Here is a 21816-nt window from a genome sequence, read left to right as displayed (position 1 = left end):
ATGCAAATGTTTGTTCAATTTTATTTTTTGTTTGTTAGTTATGACGGGCGAGAACCGTATCACATGTTCAAAAAGTATTCGCCAGGGGCCCACCTTTCTTGTACTATACGCGCGCCTGTCAAGTTTTTGTATTTCGTAGGTTTTACGTTTACAAGTTGCCGTTTTCTCCGTTTAATACGTTTTTTGCTGCTTCTTTGTGTTGTGTTCCAAGTTGGAACGAATGTGCTTATCTTCTTTAGTACGTGAGACGAGTAGGGCTGTTTTGAACGAGTTGGGTTGAATACAGAAATGTTGTGTCGAGTGAAGTGCGTAAGAATGGCTGGATTTCCACTTGTGCGTATAACTTCAAGAGAGCGAGCCATTCTGAATATTTTCATATCTGCCTTGCGTGCCTCCTTACAAACCGTTTGTAATCTTAGGGCGTACCTGTAGGGCAGTGAGTACTTACTTGAGTGGCGATTGCCGAGACAGCGCTTGTTTTTATTTGACAATTACATTTAGTTACCGTGCGAGTTGTTTCAGTGGTATGTTTTATGTGATCTGTTTCGAAGGACAGACTATTTCTTTCGCGTCTTACTGCTCAGAACTTTGTATATGGACTGACTGGCGGAGCTACTTTTAAGATTTCTTTATGAATGTGGCCTTTAGAACGTGCATGCTGATCCGATGTTATTCATGATGTTCTTGTTATTTTCTTGTTGTCTCGTGCGAATGGAGTGTTTTCTCCAGTGATGGACAAGAGACTGTGCGCGCGTGAAGTGAGAACGGGACTACACTAAGTGACCGCGTGTGCATTGACTGATTCAGCGGAGATAGTTGTCGACTCCCGTGTTAGAGTCTGTGTTTCGTCTTCTCGAGTCCGCATGCCATATCATTTCGTTTTCACTGTCAGCTTACGTCAGTCTTGTTATATAATTTTAAACTTTGTACAAGAGTGGGGGCACTCTTTTTTCCGTCGGGGAAGGTGTCGCGAGGCGGAGGTCTCTTGAAGTTTTCTGGTTGTTTTGAGTTCTGTCCCCCCCGCCGGGGCTCTTCCTCCCAAGTGTGTTGTGTGAAAGCGCTTCGGACGCGGCTGGGCCCTGGACCTTTTTTCTGAGAAACGGCTCCGGCGCTTGTGTTTGCCCGTCGGCCGACCAGGAGACGACGGCTGTTCAGGGGCGTGGGCCATCGTCTCGGCTTCTGTGTTTTTTTTTTTTGTTTTTTTTAATGAATGAATGAATGTTTATTAGTATTTGTCACATTAGTATTTGTTACCGCGGCCGCGGCGTTCCATTCCCCCTGTGGCGTGTGCGCTGCTCGCCTTCGGGCTCCGTGTCCTCAGTGTTCTTCAGACGACCTTGCCTTTTCCCCTGTTTACTTTAGTGCGTTTTGTCTAAACTACTTTCTTTACACGCATGGTTCTCCGAGTGCGCGTTTTCGGGTTCGGCCTTGTGTCTGTGTTTAACTTTTCCTTTTCACTTTGGCGGGAACATGTCTGATTGGAGCTCAGAAGCGTCTCCCCGATTGGCTGCAGAAAGTCTTGTTCCCTAGCGTCCGCACTCTCCAGGATGCACTTTTTCCCCAATACATCCCCCACCAGACCGCTTAAGCGAATATAACGCGGCCCCTCTGGCTATTAGCGGCGGCGGGCGGCCTGGACCAGGACTCACTTCAGAAACTCTGCCGCCCGTCGTCGGGCCCTCCGGCCGGGAGACCGAGATCCAGTCTGCCATGTCCCGCTAAGTACTCTTAATCTTTTGACTGTCTTTCTCATTTATGTAACAAGTGTATTCGTTCTGATTTGTATGTGCTAAATGACATCAATGTTACCAGTAAATTAAATCAGTTAACTTTAAAACCTCGTCAACGCCTCGACTTTTTCCCTGCGAAAGCATGCTACCGTAGCGGCAAGTGTTGGACCAAAATACGCCGTTACAAAAGTGGTGGAAGGTGCGCGGTAACGAACACCCCGCTCTACCATCATGAGATCCTCATCCCCCCCTTCTTCGCTGATCGTCCTGCTGCTCATCATCAACCTCTCCATCCAGTACCAGCCCGAGGCAAGCCGGGCCCCTCATGCTCGCCACCGGCTCCTGCCAGGAAGAGCCCCGGCCCCGACGCGGACCGAACGTCGCCGCGACCGGCTCTGACCCTGGGGTTCAGAAGTATCTGATCTTTAGGGCCAAGACTGGGGCAGAGGAAACAGGGGCCCTGGAAGGAGGGAACCTACCCTAGTTCTATCAAAACCTTTCAGTTCAAATAAACGTTTCATCTCTCTCTCTCTCTCCATCGCGGCGGCGAGCTTCCCGCGCACGCAGTAAGGTGAGAGATTTTTGCCTCTCGGCATACCGCATTGCTGTAGGCTTGTAGGCTTTTCTTCTCCGCGTATCCGGGGCGCCCACTGGTTGTCTTTGGTGTGTTTGCTTCATCACCACCAGCTAGCTATATGTACCCAGCCGCTGCTGATGCTGGAGTAACAATTATGAGCGTGCAGCCGTTTTATCGTGGGGTATGTGGGCTCTTCGCGCGTGAGTTGGACGACTTTGTAGTCAGGATCTAAATGGCACAAGCGTTCGGCTCTCCCAGCGAAGGAGCCCCGAAGAAGAGGAAGACCCCCACGCGCCTACATAACGGCAGATTTTTAGCGCAGATCTCGCTATATTAGAGACTGCTGATATCCGTTTCCTCGGCTCCATTCCACCGAAGTTAGGTTTTGTCCTGAATCAAATACGGCAGCCACTCCGGGGTTGGGGGTCTGAGGGAAACGAGGAGTTCAGAGGAGATGTTTATGCTGCACGACGCTGCTCGAAGTACAGACAAAGACACCAGCGGGGGTGCCCGGGATGCCGCGGACGGGGAGAGCTAGCGGGTGTGCAGTTCTGCGAATGCGTCGGGTTGGCGGAAGTGTCCACTGCTGAGATTTGACAATATTTTCTTCTTCCGTAAGCATGAACGGTAACTAATGTGTAGTTTCAAGTCTTCTTTGTCAATAATTGATCATGCTCTACCTTTATCATTTCTGCTCTTGTTCGTGAAAAAGTATATGCAAATGTTTGTTCAATTTTATTTTTTGTTTGTTAGTTATGACGGGCGAGAACCGTATCACATGTTTAAAAAGTATTCGCCAGGGGCCCACCTTTCTTGTACTATACGCGCGCCTGTCAAGTTTTTGTATTTCGTAGGTTTTACGTTTACAAGTTGCCGTTTTCTCCGTTTAATACGTTTTTTGCTGCTTCTTTGTGTTGTGTTCCAAGTTGGAACGAATGTGCGGATCTTCTTTAGTACGTGAGACGAGTAGGGCTGTTTTGAACGAGTTGGGTTGAATACAGAAATGTTGTGTCGAGTGAAGTGCGTAAGAATGGCTGGATTTCCACTTGTGCGTATAACTTCAAGAGAGCGAGCCATTCTGAATATTTTCATATCTGCCTTGCGTGCCTCCTTACAAACCGTTTGTAATCTTAGGGCGTACCTGTAGGGCAGTGAGTACTTACTTGAGTGGCGATTGCCGAGACAGCGCTTGTTTTTATTTGACAATTACATTTAGTTACCGTGCGAGTTGTTTCAGTGGTATGTTTTATGTGATCTGTTTCGAAGGACAGACTATTTCTTTCGCGTCTTACTGCTCAGAACTTTGTATATGGACTGACTGGCGGAGCTACTTTTAAGATTTCTTTATGAATGTGGCCTTTAGAACGTGCATGCTGATCCGATGTTATTCATGGTGTTCTTGTTATTTTCTTGTTGTCTCGTGCGAATGGAGTGTTTTCTCCAGTGATGGACAAGAGACTGTGCACGCGTGAAGTGAGAACGGGACTACACTAAGTGACCGCGTTTGCATTGACTGATTCAGCGGAGATAGTTGTCGACTCCCGTGTTAGAGTCTGTGTTTCGTCTTCTCGAGTCCGCATGCCATATCATTTCGTTTTCACTGTCAGCTTACGTCAGTCTTGTTATATGATTTTAAACTTTGTACAAGAGTGGGGGCACTCTTTTTTCCGTCGGGGAAGGTGTCGCGAGGCGGAGGTATCTTGATGTTTTCTGGTTGTTTTGAGTTCTGTCCCCCCCGCCGGGGCTCTTCCTCCCAAGTGTGTTGTGTGAAAGCGCTTCGGACGCGGCTGGGCCCTGGACCTTTTTTCTGAGAAACGGCTCCGGCGCTTGTGTTTGCCCGTCGGCCGACCAGGAGACGACGGCTGTTCAGGGGCTCGGGCCATCGTCTCGGCTTGTGTGTTTTTTTGTTTTTGTTTTTTTGAATGAATGAATGAATGTTTATTAGTATTTGTCACATTAGTATTTGTTACCGCGGCCGCGGCGTTCCATTCCCCCTGTGGCGTGTGCGCTGCTCGCCTTCGGGCTCCGTGTCCTCAGTGTTCTTCAGACGACCTTCCCTTTTCCCCTGTTTACTTTAGTGTGTTGTGTCTAAACTACTTTCTTTAAGGCACATTCCCACTGGCGATTTGCCTCGTCGCGCGACGGCGCCCGTCGCGCGATGAGGCCTTGAGGTGGTGTTCGCACTTGCGATGTGCGATGATGCGATTGCGTTCAGCGCAGCTGCTTCCCGACTTGTACGACCTCGTTGGTGCGTCAACCATTCGCAGTCAAAGAAAATGATGTTACGCGACAAAAGCAGGTAGAAATCAAACTAAAACACATGCTACTAACCTGGAGCAATGCCGAAAACATTTGCGGGTTGCGGGAGGAGCAGAATAACAAGCTCAAGAAGGCTCTTTTCAACATATTATTGCACGAAGAAATGCACAGGCTTGCTTTCACGCCACAACACCCACATCACGGCCCACAAATATCGCTTCTTTTCACAGGCGCAAAGTTCTGACGCCACCGAACTCTAGGCGTGTTTACCAGTCGCCGATAGAACGAAGAGGCTGCAAGACCGTCTCGCTGTCCACCTAGCTCTATACGATAATTACTTGCTTTTACAATCCATACACGCTTCTCCACACTGATGAGTTCCACGCTATTCGTTGATTAGTGCACGCGTACGCTGAAGCCACTGACCAAAGAACCGATGCACACGGGAAGTTGCTCGCCGGCCCGACCCGGCGGGTACAGCGATAGCGGGCCAAGCGCCTGGCCGAGCGAGCCAGCGGCGGTGGCGGCGGCGGCTCGTCCTCGCCCGCCCGCCCGCAGCGTTTGCATACCGGATGTAAAGAAACCTTTCGTTTCCGGCTACGTCAGCCTACTCCGCGGCCATGACTGGCTTACCGGTTTTGCGGGGCGGCCGTCGCGCGACTATAGTTCATCTCACAAGCTACCTGCAGCACTGTAGAGGCTACATTGTTGTCCCCCTCAGGGCGCCTAACTCACCGCGAAGGAAGCGACAAAAGGCGCCGGGGCCGTGCGGTGCCACTTGCCGAGAGGGGAGAAGGGAGTGTCCTTTCAGGACCCCCTTCACGGCGGATTAGGCGCCCTCAGCGGGCGCACTATTGATAACAATATAGCCTCCACAGTGCTGCAGGTAGCTTGTGAGATGAACTATAGAGTGAATTCACTCTAGCGCGACGAGGGAATTCGGACCGAGAGCGATCAGCTCCGCCGTCGCAAAACGCCGAAAAGCGACGGCCGGCTCGTCGCTTTGCGACGTCGCTTTTCGTCGCGGGACGAGGCGCATCGCCAGTGGGAATGTGCCTTTCCACGCATGGTTCTCCGAGTGCGCGTTTTCGGGTTCGGCCTTGTGTCTGTGTTTACTTTTCCTTTTCACTTTGGCGGGAACATGTCTGATTGGAGCTAAGAAGCGTCTCCCCGATTGGCTGCAGAAAGCCTTGTTCCCTAGCGTCCGCACTCTCCAGGATGCACTTTTTCCCCCAATACATCCCCCACCAGACCGCTTAAGCGAATATAACGCGGCCCCTCTGGCTATTAGCGGCGGCGGGCGGCCTGGACCAGGACTCACTTCAGAAACTGTGCCGCCTGTCGTCGGGGCCTCCGGCCGGGAGACCGAGATCCAGTCTGCCATGTCCCGCTAAGTACTCTTAATCTTTTGACTGTCTTTCTCATTTATGTAACAAGTGTATTCGTTCTGATTTGTATGTGCTAAATGACATCAATGTTACCAGTAAATTAAATCAGTTAACTTTAAAACCTCGTCAACGCCTCGACTTTTTCCCTGCGAAAGCATGCTACCGTAGCGGCAAGTGTTGGACCAAAATACGCCGTTACACCGCGACACGTGGACGAAAGGAAACATCTATGTTGTGGATGGTCTTCAGAGGCCTCTCCTGTCAAGGAAACCTAGCGAAGAACTAGGCATTGTAAAACGTCTTGATCAAGTCATCATTCAGAAAAGCGAAGCTGTCAACCCACAGGGTGAGTTTCCCAAGCTGTTCTCCCGTCTTGGTAAAATTAAGCTCGCATACAAGATCAAGCTTAAAGAAGATGCTGTACCGTTAGCGTTGACCACTTCTCGAAAAGATGCCATACCATTAAAGGGGCACTGACACAAAATTTTGAAGGCGAGATAACTTCGGAGATAGATTGGTGGGAACACATATACATCATCTGCAAAATATCAGCGGTGAATACAGCCTAGAACATATTTAAAATCAATTTTGAAGTGTGCGAAACGCAACCGAGCGGCCAGCAGCGGACCACGCGAAAGTGTAAATAAACAACATCCAAACACGTCACGAGTTTGTGTTTGCCGCTTCCGCACTGCCGGCTCGCCGCTCCAATCGGAGGGCCGCAGGGCGGAGCTTCTGCTCTCGAGAACGAACGACCCGATCGTTGGCGGCGGAGGCGCCGTGATTTCGTCAGCTCATCGGGCAGCTGGCCGCGACCAAAGTTCTACAGCGATTCCAGGCACTCTGTTTCTATTACTGTTTATTACCATTGGATGCGGAAACGCGCCGGAGGCACGAAAAGCCCACCGAGCAAGCCGCACGGTCGCTGTGCAGGCGGCGGCCACGGCCGCGAAGTGGCCCACGCCGGCGCAGGTAGCTCGAGTGATAGCTTGTTACCGCTGCACGAAATTGTCCCCAAGTCCCGACCATAGTGGCTTACATGAGAAAGGAGTTAATGATGCCGTGGCGGGTTGCATTAAAAATTGTCATCTGCACCGCTTACGAGAGCGGCACTCGAATATCCGCCGCAGTGCTAAGCCGAACACATCTGTAGGCGGACCTGTAGGCAGACCGGCCGGCTGCTCCCAGCGCGCGTCTTGCCACCCACCGTCTCGAGCGTCGCGCGTCGCTCGTTAGCCGCGGTAGCATTTGCACTCGCAGCGCCTGCGTCACATCCACGGTCGCTTTTTAATTAGGCGCCTCACGAGATCAGTACGGGGGGGCATTCGCAGAAACTGCCGTCGATGCGGATTCGACAGTGCTACGGCGGCTCTGCTCTGTAACTGTGATGTCCCTCCGACGGTCACGTGGTCAGCTTTGTTCACACAAAATCCACAAAATCCATCGTTTCGCGGCACTCGCTGAAACCGAAACTGCGACTGGCCGCATTGAAAATGCCTCTAATTAAACAACCGTCGCACGCTGAAGCAAATGAGGTTTCTACAGGTTATAAGTAGGTCACTAGCTACTTATCGCAACAAAAAAAACAAGAAGCAAAATTTTTGTGTCAGTGCCCCTTTAACATCGAAGGCCAAAGCAAAACTTCAAGAGATGGTTGAGATTGATGTTATCGAGCTGGTTCCTCAACTGGCTAACAGAATGGCTAACAGAATGGTGTTCTGGAATGGTCATTGTTCAGAAACCTGATGGAGATGTACGCATATGCGTAGACCTGACTGAGCTAAACAAGTTTGTAGAGCGGGAAGTTCACCCTCTGCCTGTCAGTAAACATATCCTTGCGCAACTTGCCGGAGCCCACTACTTCTCCAAAGTCGACGCCAATTCAGGGTTTTGGCAGTTTGAGCTTGCGGAAGAGTCTCGAAGCGTGACCACGTTCATAACGCCATTCGGCAGATACCAATTCAAGAGACTACCGTTCGGAATCAGTTCAGCGCCTGAATTCTTCCAAAGGAAGATGTCACAGTTTTTGGAAAGCCTGGAAGGCGTCGTTTGTAACATGGATGATATCCTGATCTACGGCAAGACACAAGCAGAGAACAACGCCTGTGTCTGAGCGGTTCTGGAGAGGTTACAGAAACATGGCGTCACGTTGAACCAAGAAAAGTGCGAGTTCAATGTTCAAAGGGTAAAGTTCTTGGGACACATCGTTGATAACCAAGGAATTCATGTCAACCTGTCAAAAGTGCAGGCTATCATTGACATGAGACCACCATCAAACACTCAGGAGCTGAGAAGGTTTCTCGGAATGGCAAACTGCCTGATTAAGTTTGTCCCCAACATGTCAGAAATAGCTCACCTCATGAACGCTCTTCTACACGCGAAAAGCGAGTGGGTATTGACCTCAGCCCAACAGAAAAGCTTCGAACGGCTGAAGAAAAAGCTGTCTGAAAGTCCAGTTCTATCAGTATTCGACCCAGAGAACATGACTGTAGTTTCAGCAGATGCCTCACCGTACGGATTAGGTGCAGTTCTGCGACAGAAGCAGAAAGATGGAGTCTATCAACCTGTAGCGTACGCATCCCGCAGCCTGTCAGAGACAGAAAGGAGGTACGCTCAGATGAGAAAGAAGGCCTTGCTGTGACCTGGGCACGTGAGAATTTTCAGGAGTATGTCACTGGCTTACAGTTTACCATTGAAACTGACCATAAGCCGTTAGTTCCGATTTTCATGTCGAAACATTTGTCGGATATCACTCCCAGGATACAAAGGCTAAAAATGCGCATGATGCGTTTTTCCTATAAAATGACACATGTGCCGGGCAAGGACCTTGTTGCTGCTGACGCTCTGTCTCGACAGCCGCTACCTCACCGAGATAGCACTCAGCTTCAAGAAGTTGCATGCTACGTTAGAAGCGTAATTGCCAATCTTTCGTCAACTGACAAGAGATTTGCGGAAATTCGACAAGAGCAAGCGGCAGATCCAATTTGCAGCACCTTGAGCAGCTACTGCAATGATGGATGGCCAGACCGCAAAGAGCTCCCTTTCGAATGTAAAGATTATTGGCAGCACAGGTCAGACATAGCTGTTCAAGATGGCTTTCTCATGAAAGTATCAAGGATTATAATTCCTGAGCCCGTGCGCAAAGAAATACTCACGAAGATACACCAGGGCCATCAAGGAATTGTTAAGTGAAGAGAGAGCCCGAGAGTCGGTATGGTGGCCGGGTGTATCGACAGAAATCGAAGAGCTTGTTCGACGATGTACACAGTGCGTTAAAGGGACAGACAACCGATTTTTGTCGCGTGTATGTTCTCTAGCTCATACGAAAGCCAGCGTTTTATATAGCCCGATAACCACAAGCAATTTCTAAACAAACTGGCGGAAATAATTTTAATTTGGCAGCAAACTTCCTGAAATAGGAAGGGTGGCGGTTCGTAGTGTCGAAACTTGACACTACAATATGTGTCCCTGTCACGTGACCTGCAAACCTAGCAGCTACTGTAACTGCTGAAACGTTTATTTACGTATTGAAAACCTTTTAACGCAAGTATTCGTACGAGGTTAAATTGCGTATGTATTTCTAAACATTATTCTGAAAATTTTAAAGACACGCCGCCCGCCGTCGCTGGGTGCCTCTCAGCATGCCTCTCAGTGTGGCTAACTGAGCCTCCATGCCCAGAATCAACGGCAGCGTTCAGTAAACAGATCCAGCGAAGGAGCTTTGACGATTCTGTCTGAGTCAGGGGCGTTTGCTCTGCCAAAATATTTGATTTCAGTTTCCAAATACGCCAACGGCAGCTTAAAAAAAAAAAAAAAGAAACGTCGCGCCCGGGGAGAATCGAACTTCCCGCCTCCACAACGTGAAGCCAGATTCTACCTATCGTCTGTCCCAACAGATGGCGCATTCGTGCAAAATAGACCGTTGCATTAAAAAAACACATAAAGGAACAGGAAAACCTGCGATTCAAACTTTTTTAGCTGGGAACAAGTTTTTAAATAACGTTTTTTATTTCGCATATAGACAAAAGTATGTTGCTGAGCTACTCTATGTCATGGTTGCCAGGATTAGTTTTGGGAGGGACACATACGGCTCGTAGATCAAAAAATTCGATTTAAAAAGTTCTAGGGCGTTATCAGCAAAACCGTTTCTCGTCAAGGTGCTTTAAGTGATGCCCTTTCATTTGGGATAGAGAATATATACTCGACAAAAATCGGTTGTCTGTCCCTTTAAAGAACAGGGATACAGACATGAGCCGTTGATGCCATCTGATTTTCCCGATCGACCATGGCAGAAAGTTGCCATGGACATGTTTCACTGTGGAGGGAAGAATTACTTGCTTGTGACCGATTATTATTCAAGGTATCCCGAGATCGCCCTGCTTCCGAGTATGACAGCGCAAGAAGTCATCAAGCACGTGAAGTCTATTTTCGCAAGGCATGGCACGCCTGAGACAGTTTTCAGCGACAATGGACCTCAGTTCAAAAAACTTGATGGCTCTGCTTTCCGCCAGTCCGCGGAAGAATGGGGCTTCGAACACGTAACATCGAGCCCCAGGTTTCCGCAAAGCAATGGCTTCGTTGAGGCAGCCGTGCGGATCATAAAGAAGAGCCCACAGAAAACGGGGGACCGTTATGTTGCTCTTCAGGCGTACAGAGCCACGCCACTTGCAAATGGCTTTAGCCCTGCGAAGTTGTTAATGGGACAGCGTCTGAGAACGTCTGTTCCGGCAGTGTCTAGTTCGCTAGATCCCGCTGTGGTCGACAAGACAGCGCTCCAGGCGTGGGAACTGCGCCGAGCAGCCCAGCAGAAGAGAAACCACGACAGAAGGCACGGGGCTCAGATCCTCCGTGATTCAGAGCCGGGAGAAACGGTGTGGATAAAGAAACAGAGCAAGACCGGAAGCGGGGTCTCCGGGGTCTTACATTGTGGAGACAGACACAGACCAACTGAGAAGGAACCGAATCCACTTAGCACCAGTCGCTGAAGTTGAGGTTCCACACTCGTCGCATGAATCAACGCCTGGGAGAAACCCGCCAACTTCGAAAGATACAAGGAGACGTCAGGTGGGAGAAGCGCCGGTTCAAGACGACCAAAAGCCGCCAGAAAAAAATGAACCCCAGGAGAGCTCATCCGCCCCACAAGGCTACAAGGTACGGAGTGGCCGCGTAGTCAAGCCAGCCTGTCCAGCGCTTGTAAAAGGGAAGGCTGAGAGGGGAAGATGTGCTGTATGTTTATGCCCAGACGGAACGGAAACCTGAGCCGACGGCGCGCAGCCGGCGGCCCGGCCCGCCCGACGAAGGAATTACGAGGGCGCGACCCGCGGAGGGGAACCGAAAAATAAAGGCCCTCTCAGACTGATCTCCAAACGTGTCGGTTGTAGTTTTTCGCGCACCGCGAATACTACAGTGACTACGCAGGGTAACGTAGGAGACGCAAAAGCGTCAGTGTGTCTACATTTGAGCGCACGTTATATCTCATTAGGCGTCATCAATTAATCAGTAGCCCTCCAACCATGCATGGCTGTCCGCAAAATATTGGCTGTATATTTTGTTCCGAAATCCCTGTTTTAACACGTTTAATATTTTCGTAATGGATATCGGGATAATGGACACCGCTGTCGGATGTCGCTCTCGAATCGCTCTCGGATGGAGTAACATACAACTATTGAGGGATGGACAACTATACTTGAAACGAAGGAGCGAACAAGAGAGACAGAGCGCCAGCCGCCGATGCTGCTTGAATGCAATTATTTATTCTCAAAGCGGTTCAGCTGATTTTGTGTGCATGTTAATTCTAGTCAACCATTAAGGAGTGATCCAGCTAACTCGAGAAGATAGCCCATACGTTTCTAAAAAATCAATTGAGCAGAAGTTCGTTTTTCTAGCTTAAGAGTAATTTGCGAAATTTTGTCATTTCCCGGCCAGTCTCACAAGCCATTAATAATACGATGGTTCTCTGTGCCGCGAACAAACAGATTAGTCTTATAGATTTCCATGCTCACAATCACGCTTTCTTGTTTGTTTTGTGGTGGAACTATTTTGGGGAGGTTGACGAAAGCCATCCGGTACGGCACGTACATGTGCAACGCTTTATATTGACGCAAAATTCAGGCTTGCACACGACTGCCTGCACTGTCACAACGCTCATTTTATTAACGTTGTGTAACGTTTGGCACAACACACTTGAACCTATCGCTATTGGCTCAATCTTAAAAAAAATGCGTGTCTTGAATGAAACAGTGGGGCCTTAGTATTGTTCGACCCTTCGTCTCAGTGGATCTTTCGTCTTGTTGGACATTCACGCTCGATTGGACCTTCAAGACTCGGTGGATCTTTCGTCTAGTTGGACATTCAGGCTCGATTAGACCTGTGGTCTCGTTGGATCTTTCGTCTCGTTGGACGTTCAGACTCAGTGGATCTTTCGTCTCGTTGGACATTCAGGCTCGATTGGACATTTCGTCTCGTTGGACATTCAGGCTCGCTGATCACGTGACGAATTGGACCTTTTGACTCGTTGGACCTTTTGCCTCGATGGACATTCGGGTTACAAGCGCCAATAGTAAAGCTAGACAAGAGAGGAAACACATGCCTAATACACAGTAGGGCGAGCAAACCGAACTCGCGCGCATCCGACCATTCGTCGAGTTGGTCATGCAACAAAACGGAGAGCTCAAAAAAAAATAGCCACACTTGAGGGCCAAAAAGAACCCCAACCCGTAGACATCACGAGCGCAAACCTTTCTGCAATAGCGCAGGTACTCAAGGCAAAAGGAGAGCAAGTACCTGGAAACGAAACACCTGCACTTGACAAAAACCGCTGCCACTCTGAGAACCTCAACCCACCGCCGAAGCGAACAAAAGAAACTTCTGAACTCAGGACGCAGGAGAATAAGCTAAGAATCTGACCACAGCCTGAAGACCGAATTAAAAGCGGAAATGAATGCGGCCTCAGGAGAAGCTGTAAGAGCGATGCAAGACATAATACAACGGGCCGTGGGAGACCTGACTGACAGAATAAGCCGAATAGAATCAACGATGAACAACAGAATGAGCCACATTGAGGGATCCGAAAAACGTTCAAAATACAGCAAGCACTACGACAGGTACGTCTCCACCGATACACATCGAAGCACAACGATGCAGACTACAAATATGGATTCTCGGTACTGTGTCTGGCAGTGGAACTGCATGCAGAGGGCTCGGAAAAAAACGAAGCACCACGCAGCTACACTTAGGTACGCAACCAACGCCCCCCGACACCTTTGCGTCGCAGCTAGAAGTAGGGGGGAAAGCCACACTTGCAAGCTGCATGCTTCATAGACCTTAACACCACGGACAAGACAGCCACCATTACTTCTTTGGTTGGAAGGAATGTACCGGCTCTCCAGCTCGACATCGAACAAAAATGATCCAGCACGTTCTCCTGGAAATTTTCCCTACCTCCAAGAAAGGTGACACCAGCCTGTTAATGCTTAATCTATATAGCAGCCCCAAAAAACAGCACAGGTTCGCCAACCTCTTCCACAAGTCAATAGAAGCCGCCAAGGGGCACCGGCAGCTCATACTCGGCGATTTCAACGCTACCCACCCCACATGGGGATACACGAAAGAATTGGTCAAGGGCAGAAACTTGTGGGCAGACGCGCAGAGGGAAGGCCTAAAGGGAAGGCCGGGAAATAGCGTCAGGACAGACACAACCCCGGACGTTGCGCTCGTAAGGAACCTTGCTAAAGGCAAGAGTGCCGATTGGAGCAACCTCGGCCAAGATTTGGGCAGTGACCACATCATCATAGCCACCTGGATCGCGACAGGCCTGGCCAAACCCAAGGGGACAATGCGAAAAATCATTAACTGGGAAAAGTTCAGGCAACATTCCCAAGAAACCAACGGTGAAATACGCGACATCGAAGAGTGGACGGCTAGACTCAAGAGGATGACAGAAGATGCTACCACAGCCATTCCCAAAGAAGCGGAATTCCAACCGATGTACTCGAGCTTCTACACACGTGGGAGGCCAAAGAGAGCCTTCAGAGACGGCTCAAGAGGAATAAATGCAATGTACCACTCAAACGACACATGGCGACACTCAACCTCAAATATGATTGATTGTAGGGCTTAACGCGCCGACGCAACGCAGGCGATGAGGCGCGCCGTAGTGGAGAGCTCCGGATCAATTTTGACCACCTGGGGATCTTTAAACTGCGCCCAAGTCTCGTACACACGGGCGTTTTCGCTTTTCGCCTCCAACCTTGAGGAGAAAAGCGGCTGCCGCGGCCCGGAATGCTTCAATTCATGACTCTCACCTCCAAAGATTATGACATCGTTTTGGTGTTAAGTGATTGAATTCCTGACTCTCACGTATAACGATTCACATGGTTCGGTGTTGAAGGCTTGAATTCCTTACTCTCACCTCTAACGATTATTGCATGGTTACGGTGTTGAGTGATTGAATTACTGACTCTCACCTATGATTGACATGGTTCAGGGTTGAAGCCTTAAATTCCTGACTCTCACCTATGACGATTGACATGGTTCGGTGTTGAAGGCTTGAATTACCCTCACCTCCAATGATTGACAAGGCTACGGTGTTGAGCGACTTCCTGACTCTCACCTATAACGATTGACATTGCTCGGTGTTGGAGGCTTGAATTCCTGACTCTCAGCTCCAATGATTATGACATGATTACGGTGTTAATTGAATTCCTGACTCTCACCTATAATATTTGACATGGTTCGGTGTTAAGGCTTCAATTCCTCACTCTCACCTCTAACGATTATTACATTAGGGTGTTGAGTGATTGAATTACTGACTCTCACCTATGACTAACATGGTTCGGTGTTGAAGGCTTGAATTACTTACTCTCCCCTACAATAATTGACAAGGCTACGGATCTCAGTGATTGAATTCCTGACTCTCACCTATAACGATTGACATTGCTCGGTGTTGAAGGCTTGAATTCCTGACTCTCACTTCCACTGCTTATTACATGGTTAAGGTGTTGAGTAATTGAATTAGTGACTCTCACCTATTATTGACATGGTTCGGTGTTGAAGGCTTCAATTCCGTACTCTCACCGCTAACGATTATTACATAGTTAAGGTGTTGAGTGATTGAATTACTATCACCCATGACTGACATGGTTCGGTGTTGAAGGCTTGAATTACTTACTCTCACCTATAATGCTTATGACATGGTTGCGGTGTTGAGTGATTGAATTCCTGACTTTCACCTATAACAATGGACATTGCTCAGTGTTGAAGGCTTAAATTCCTGACTCTCAACTCTATTGATTATTACATGGTTACAGTGTGGAATGATTGAATTACTGACTCTCACCTATGATTGACATGGTTCGATGTTGAAGGCTTGAATTACTTACTCTCACCTATAATGATTATGACATGGCTACTGTGTTGAGTGATTGAATTCCTGACTCTCACCTCCAATGCTTATGACATGATTATGGTCTAGTGATTGAATTCCTGACTTTCACCTATAACAATGGACATTGCTCAGTGTTGAAGGCTTAAATTCCTGACTCTCACCTCTATTGATTATTACATGGTTACGCTGTGGAATGATTGAATTACTGACTCTCACCTATGATTGACATGGTTCGGTGTTGAAGGCTTGAATTACTCTCACCTATAATGATTATGACATGGTTGCGGTGTACTCTCACCTATAATGATTATGACATAGTTGCGGTGTTTAGTGATTGAATTCCTGACTCTCACCTATAACAATGGACATTGCTCCGTGAAGGCTTGAATTCCTGACTCTCACCTATATTGATTATTACATGGTTACGGTGTGAAATGATTGAATTACTCACGCTCACCTACGATTCACATGGTTCGGTGTTGAAGGCCTTGAAATACTTACTCTCACCTATAATGATTATGACATGGTTAAGGTGTTGAGTGATTGAATTCCCGACTCTCACCTATAACAATGGACATTGCTCAGTGTTAAAGGCTTAAATTCCTGACTCTCACCTCCAATGATTCACAAAAGGGGTTGAGCGATTGAATTCCTGACTCTCACCTCCAATGCTTGACATGATCAGTGTTAAGTTATTGAATTCCCGACTCTCACTTCTAACGATTGACATGGTTCAGTGTTGAAGGCTTAGATTCGTTACTCTCTCCCCTAATGCTTACTACATGGTTACGGTGTTGAATGATTGAATTACTGACTCACCTATGATTGACATGGTTCGATGTTGAAGGCTTGAATTCCTGACTCTCACCTCTATTGATTATTACATGGTTACGCTGTGGAATGATTGAATTACTGACTCTCACCTATGATTGACATGGTTGGGTGTTGAAGGCTTGAATTACTCTCACCTATAATGATTATGACATGGTTGCAGTGTACTCTCACCTATAATGATTATGAAATGGTTGCGGTGTTTAGTGATTGAATTCCTGACTCTCACCTATATTGATTATTACATGGTTACGGTGTGAAATGATTGAATTACTCACGCTCACCTATGATTCCCATGGTTCGGTGTTGAAGGCCTTGAAATACTTACTCTCACCTATAATGATTATGACATGGTTAAGGTGTTGAGTGATTGAATTCCCGACTCTCACCTATAACAATGGACATTGCTCAGTGTTAAAGGCTTAAATTCCTGACTCTCACCTCCAATGATTCACAAAAGGGGTTGAGCGATTGAATTCCTGACTCTCACCTCCAATGCTTGACATGATTAGTGTAAAGTTATTGAATTCCCGACTCTCACTTCTAACGATTGACATGGTTGTGTTGAAGGCTTAGATTCGGTACTCTCTCCCCTAACGCTTACTACATGGTTACGGTGTTGAATGATTGAATTACTGACTCACCTATGATTGACATGGTTCGATGTTGAAGGCTTGAATTCCCGACTCTCACCTATAACAATTCACATGGTTCGGTGTTGAAGGCTTGAATTACTTACTCTCACCTCCAATAATTCACAAAAGGGGTTGAGCGATTGAATTCCTGACTCTCACCTCCAATGCTTGACATGATTAGTGTGAAGTTATTGAATTCCCGACTCTCACTTCTAACGATTGACATGGTTCAGTGTTGAAGGCTTAGATTCGTTACTCTCTCCCCTAACGCTTACTACATGGTTACGGTGTTGAATGATTGAATTACTGACTCACCTATGATTGACATGGTTCGATGTTGAAGGCTTGAATTCCTGACTCTCACCTATAACGATTTACATTGCTCAGTGTTGAATTCCTGACTCTCACCTCCAATGCTTATGACATGATTACGGTGTTAAGTGATTAAATTCCTAACTATCGCCTATAATGATTGACATCTCTCACCTATAATTGACATGGTTAGATGTTAAGGCTTGAATTCCTTACTCTCACCTATGATTGACATGGTTCGGTGTTGAAGGCTTGAATTACTCTCACCTATAATGATTATGACATGGTTACGGTGTTGAGTAATTGAATTCCTGACTCTCAAATATAACAATGGACCTTGCTCTGTGCTGAAGGCTTGAATTCCTGACTCTCACCTCTATTGATTATTACATAGTTACGGTGTTGAATGATTGAATTACTGACTCTCACCTATGATTGACATGTTCGATGTTGAAGGCTTGAATTCCTGACTCACCTAAAACGATTAACATGGTTCGGTGATGAAGGCTTGAATTACTTACTCTCACCACCAATGATTGACAAGGCTACGGAGTTGAGTGATTGGATTCCCGACTCTCACCTATAACGATACATTGCTCGGTGTTGAAGGCTTGCATTCCCGACTCTCACCTCCAATGCTTATGACATGATTACGGTGTTAAGTGATTGAATTCCTGACTCTCACCTATAATGACTGACATTGTTCGGTGTTAAGGCTTGAATTCCTTACTCTCACCTCTAACGATCATGACATGGTTACAGTGTTGAGTGATTGAATTCCCGACTTCCACCTATAACAATGTACATTGCTCAGTGTTGAAGGCTTGAATTCCTTACTCTCACCTATAATGATTACGACATGGTTACGATGTTGAGTGATTGAATTCCCGACTCTCACGTATAACAATGGACATTGCTCAGTGTTGAAGGCTTGAATTCCTGACTCTCACCTCTATTGATTATTACATGGTTACGGTGTTGAATGATTGAATTACTGACTCTCCCCTATGATTTACATGGTTCGATGTTGGCTTGAATTCCCGACTCTCACCTAAAACGATTCACATGGTTCGGTGTTGAAGGCTTGAATTACTCTCACCTCCAATGAACGATTATTACATGGTTACGGTGTTAAGTGATTGAATTCCTGACTCAAATATAATGATTGACATGGTTTGTTGTTAAGGCTTGAATTCCTTACTCTCACTTCTAACGATTATTACATGGTTAAGGTGTAGAGTGATTGAATTACTCACTCACCTGATTGACATTGTTCAGTGTTGAATTACTTATTCTCACCTATAATGATTGACATGGTTTTGATGTTGAGCGATTGAATTCGTGACTCTCACCTATAACAATGGACATTGCTCAAATGAATTCCAGACTCACCTCCATTGATTATTACACGGTTACGGTGTTGAATGATTGAATTACTCTCACCTACGATTGAAATGCTTCGGGTCTTGAAGGCTTGAATTACCCTAACCTATAATGCTTATGACATGGTTACGGTGTTGAGTCATCTCACCTCTATTGATTATTACATGGGTACGGTGTTGAATGATTGAATTACCGAGTCTCCCCTATGATTTACATGGTTCGATGTTGAAGGCTTGAATTCCCGACTCTCACCTAAAATGATTCACATGGTTCGGTGTTGAAAACTTGAATTGATGATGTTTGGAGTTTAATGGCGCAAGGCCAACTAAGGGCAAAGAGCGCCAAACAATAGTGATTACATGAAAGTGGCATGGAAGTAAAAGTAGAACAATTCAGTAAAAATAAAGTAATACACAACGTAATGAAGATGACTGGTGTAACCAGGTTGTCAACATGCATGATAAGAAATGAGATGTAAAAATTTTACGTCGGTAAGAAACTCGAAAACGCGTTTGATTGAAAACATGGCTTAATCTCCTAAGAAGTATGACGGGTGTGGTGGAATATGTCGCGTGTAGTTGTGGGAAGTGTTTGCGTCGTGTAATGTCGAGTGCCTTACATTGTATAAGGATGTGGATCACGGTTAGGGCCTCTCCACACCTGCTGCACAGAGGTCTTGGAGATCCTGTGAGCAGGTGGGAGTGTTATATGAGTGTGGCCTATCCGTAACCTAGCAAGGGCAACTTCAGTGTGTCTGTTGTGTGCGTCAGTCGTGTATGGTCCCAAGAGTGGCTTTATTATGTGTAGTTTGTTGTCTGTCTGTTGATTCCAGAATGCTTGCCATGTTTCACGAAGGTGTTGTCTGATGTGTGGCTTGAGATCAGTGTAGGGTACTGCTGCAATGTCCAGTGTATTTGTATGTGCAGCAGCAGCGGCCATCTGATCAGCGGTCTCATTTCCCGCAATCCCAGAGTGGCCTGGAACCCAACACATGATCACGTCGAGATTTAATGCATATGCTGACATAATGGTTTTATACACTACATTAAGAACATTGTTTTTAGAAGACTTGTTGGATGACAATGCATGTACAACACTCAGTGAATCTGTGAAAATGATAGACTTGGGTATTTCATGTTGCACTATGTGATTTAAAACAAGCAAAACTCCATGGGCTTCCGCCGTAAAAATGCTGGTCTTCGCGTTCAGGGTCTTAGAGACTCCAAAATCGGGTCCGTGCGCCGCACACGACACAGTAAGGGCAGTTTTTGATGCGTCACTGTAAAACTCTGCACATTCATACTTAGACTGCAGGGACAAGAAGTGCTGCAAAATAGCAGTTTGTGGTACCCTGCTTTTATCAATTTTCACGAAGGACAAGTCACAACACACAGGTTGAAGTTGCCAGGGTGGTAACACATCAGTAAAAGAAGATGTGTGAATGTCTAAAAAGGAGATGTCGAAATTTGGAGCTTCCTGTCTCACTCTAAGTGAGAACGGCAAAGGAACAGACGGGCGATTTACAAACAGTGGCGATGTGGATGTATCATTAAAAACAGGTTTAAAAGGATGGTTATTCAAAGATGAAATTTTAAAAGCGTAGAGAAAGTCAACATACGTTCGTTGGTACTCAAGGCACCACTTATTACATTCAACATATAGACTCTGGGTCGGACTAGTGCGGAAGGCACCCGACGCAAGGCGCAGACCCAAGTGGAGAACTGGATCAAGACTTTTTAGGGTTGTTTTCGATGCCGACCCATACACGACGCTGCCGTAGTCTAATCGAGACCCGACTAAGGCGGTAAAGACCCGGAGAAGTAGTTCTTTGTCTGCCCCATAAGATTGGTGGGAGAGGACCTTGAGAATGTTTAGTGTTTTGAGGCATTTATGTTTAAGTGCTTTGACGTGAGGTATGAACGTGAGCTTGTTATCAAATATGACACCTAAAAACTTGTGCTCCCTTTTAACAGGAATTGGTGCACGGTTAAGTGTAATCTCAGGGTCCGCGTTAATCCCGCGCTTGCGGGAAAACACAACACAAGTACTTTTGGCCGGGTTTAGTTTAAACCCGTTAAGGTCCGCCCAGCAAGCAAGTTTCTTAACACCGAGCTGTACTTGACGTTCGCATATTGACAGGTTACAGGATTTAAAAGATATTTGCACATCGTCCACATAGATGGAACAGGAAATGGTCGGCGGCAATGCCTTTCGGAGGGAGTTCATCTTAACTATAAACAACGTGCAGCTTAGAACTCCACCTTGCGGCACACCATTTTCCTGCAAATATACATTGGAAAGTGACTGCCAACCCTCACTCGAAAGGTTCGTTCAGCCAAATAACTACAAAGAGTGTTCAACATGTTGCCGGAGACACCAAATGACTTAAGGTCCCTGAGGATGCCATAGCGCCAGGCTGTATCATAAGCTTTTTCAATATCGAAAAATACTGTAAGGCAGAACTGGTTATGGACAAATGCATCTTTTATGTAGGATTCCAGTGCAACAAGTTGATCATTGGTACATCGCCCCACCCTGAAGCCTGCCTGGCAGCCCTCGAGAAGACCGTCGTACTCCAGAAAGTACACGAGCCTACGGTTTATCATCTTCTCGAGGAGCTTACACAGGCAGCTTGTCAGGGCTATGGGACGATAACTTGCGGGAGAGGAAGGGTCCTTCCCCTCCTTCAGAAAGGCCACAACTATGGCCTCCTTCCAAGACCTTGGAAGCTGCCCCGAAAGCCATATTCTGTTGTAGAGGTGTAGGAGTGTCTCAAGAGTGTCTGGGTGTAGGTGTTGTATCATGGTGTATGTAATGCTGTCTGCCACTGGAGCTGAAGGCTTACAAGTGGCAAGAGCAACCTTCAGCTCATGAAGTGTTAATTCAGAGTTGTAAGCAGAATTCGACTTGTTCTTGTCTCGCAAGGGCTTCTTTTCTGAAGATGTTTTGTGTTGCATGAAAGTATTAGTGTAGTGTGCTGAGCTGGACACGTGTTGGAAGTGTTGTGCAAGTGTGTTAGCCTGGTCTTCCAGTGTGTCCCCTGTTGTACTAACCAGGGGCAGGCTGTGTGTCTGTTGTCCTTTTAGTTTTCGTATACGTGTCCAGACTTTGTGTGTGTCTGTGTACGAATTGATGGAAGTGAGGAAGGTGCGCCAACTCTCCCTTTTCGCCTCACGACGCACTCGCTTCCCAAAAGCCTTTGCCCGTTTAAAAGAAATGAGGTTATGTGACGTGGGGTACCGGCGAAGGACACCCCACGCCTTGTTCTGGGCCTCTCGCGCCCGCCTGCAGTCCTCGTTCCACCAGGGCCTCCCTG

This window comes from Haemaphysalis longicornis, unplaced genomic scaffold (assembly GCF_048455015.1).
Source record: "Haemaphysalis longicornis isolate Haplotype H1 unplaced genomic scaffold, Haemaphysalis longicornis Haplotype H1 scaffold_1, whole genome shotgun sequence".
In the NCBI taxonomy this organism is placed as follows: domain Eukaryota; kingdom Metazoa; phylum Arthropoda; class Arachnida; order Ixodida; family Ixodidae; genus Haemaphysalis; species Haemaphysalis longicornis.
Note: the sequence above shows the minus strand (reverse complement) of the source record.